A 2,355-nucleotide genomic window follows, 5' to 3' on the forward strand; every position below is an offset into this window, starting at 1 on the left:
GAAGCCTTCTTACGGGGCCACAGCCTTCTCTACGGGCACACAGCACGTTCTCTACGGGCCACAGCCTTTTCTCTCTACGGGCCACAGCCTTCTCTACGGGCCACAGCGTTCTCTACGGGCCACAGCGTTCTCTACGGGCCACAGAGTTCTCTACGGTTCTCAAGACAAGCATACAGCACCACATGGTAGATACTAGCCTAAACATGTTGCATGGTCTTATGTCAACTCTGTTTGTCTGTACAGTTTAAACATGAGGTTACCAGAGGAAGTCTGTGTGTACAGTTTAACATGAGGTTACCAGAGAGGAAGTCTGTGTGTACAGTTTAAACATGAGGTTACCAGAGAGGAAGTCTGTGTGTACAGTTTAAACATGAGGTTACCAGAGAGGAAGTCTGTCTGTACAGTTTAAACATGAGGTTACCAGAGAGGAAGTCTGTGTGTGTTACAAATATGCAATCAGCACAAAGAGAGAAAGAGTATGCCATATTAACATATAGTTCTTCTCAAACAAAGGCTTGCAAGTGTAACTTTCTAATACACTGTGTGGACGACCACTGTAGTCAATGAAGACCCCCCCCCCCCATTTCCATTACATTTGGCTCTTCAATGCCATCCCTGAATGAACCACATGCATCACACATAGGACATGAAATTTTATCTCATAAGAAAGTGAAAATCTGTGTGTCACGCACCAGGACACTGTGTGTGTCACGGTCAAGCAGTTTGCCAGTTCCTATCCTGGCGGGTTGAGGATCTGAGGGCTGATGTCCAGGGTGGCGTTAACACTGATGACGGGCCGGGCCCTGGGATCAAAGGTCAGACCATAAACAGAGCGGTGAGCACAGCGCGACCTCAGACAAAAGGAAAAACATCCATGAACCCTGCAGCCCAAATGGCATTATATTCCCTTCATAGTGCACTATGTGGAATGAATAGGGTCAAGGGAAGTCTGAAACTATGATCTAACAAGCTAGATCTGTCCTGACAGCCAGCCAGCCAGCCAGCCAACTCACAAAGGGATATCTATCCTGACAGCCAGCAAGCCAGCCAGCCAACTCACAGGGGGAGATCTACTCCTGCCAGCCGCCAAGCAAACCGCAGCCAACTCACAGGGGGAGATCTATCCTGCCAGCCAGCCAGCCAGCCAGCCATCCAGCCAACTCCAGGGGAGATCTACCTGACAGCCAGCCAGCCAGCCAGCCAGCCAACTCACAGGGGGAGATCTATCCTGGACAGCCAGCAAGCCAACTCACAGGGGGAGATCATATCCTGACAGCCAGCCAGCCAACTCACAGAGGAGATCTATCCGACAAGCCAGCAAGCCCAGACAGCCAACTCACAGGGAGATCATCCTGCCAGCCAGCCAACTCACAGGGGGAGATCTATCCTGACACAGCCAGCGCCAAGCCAGGGAAAGAGGGGGGAGAAGGGAGAGAGAGAGAGAGAGAGAGAGAGAGAGAGAGAGAGAGAGGGGAAGAGAAAAACGTCAGTATAATGCCAGCAGGCTTACTAAGCAGCAAGCCTGGTAATAACCACAGTCGAATCCTTTAGGTTTTCATTTTTTTGCCAAGTAAGAACCAAATCTGTAACCATTCAGTCACCACAAACCCAGGAAAATACTAGCAGAGCTGAACTCCCTAACGGCCTTGTAACAACACTCCAACCTCCCCGAACAAAACCCGGGTATCCATTCTAGTATCAAACTACCCGGGTATCCATTCTAGTATCAAACTACCCGGGTATCCATTCTAGTATCAAACTACCCGGGTATCCATTAACTACCGGGTATCCATTCTACTGAGTATCAAACTACCTGGGTATCCATTCTAGTATCAAACTAACCTGGGTATCCATTCATTATCAAACTACCTGGGTATCCATTCTGTATCCAAACTACCCGGGTATCATTCTATATCAACTACCTGGGTATCCATTCTGTATCAAACTTACCTGGGTATCCATTCTAGTATCAAAACTACCCGGTATCCATTCTAGTATCAAACACCTGGGTATTCCATTCTGGTTATGCAACTACCTGTGGTATCATCATTCTAGTATCAAACTACCTGGGTATCCATTCTAGTATCAAACTACCTGGGTATCCATTCTAGTATCAAACTAACCGGGATATCATTCTAGTATCAAACTACCTGTCTCCATTCTAGTATCAAAACACTAGCCTTCTAGTATCCAGTTCTAATGATCCAACTACCTGGGTATCCATTCTAGTATATCAAACTACCTGGGTATCCATTCTAGTATCAAATACCTGGGTATGTATTTTTGTTATCAAACTACCTGGTATCCATCTAGTATCAAACTACCTGGGTATCCATTCTGTATCAAAAACACCCT

General features: G+C 47.1%; 1 pseudogene; it reads right to left on the minus strand.

The window, feature by feature from the left end:
• Positions 1–733: 733 nt before the first annotated feature.
• LOC112079242 (integrin alpha-V-like) overlaps positions 734–2,355 on the minus strand; it is a 6,715-nt pseudogene continuing 5,093 nt past the window's right edge.

This window comes from Salvelinus sp. IW2-2015, unplaced genomic scaffold, assembly GCF_002910315.2.
Source record: "Salvelinus sp. IW2-2015 unplaced genomic scaffold, ASM291031v2 Un_scaffold7340, whole genome shotgun sequence".
In the NCBI taxonomy this organism is placed as follows: domain Eukaryota; kingdom Metazoa; phylum Chordata; class Actinopteri; order Salmoniformes; family Salmonidae; genus Salvelinus; species Salvelinus sp. IW2-2015.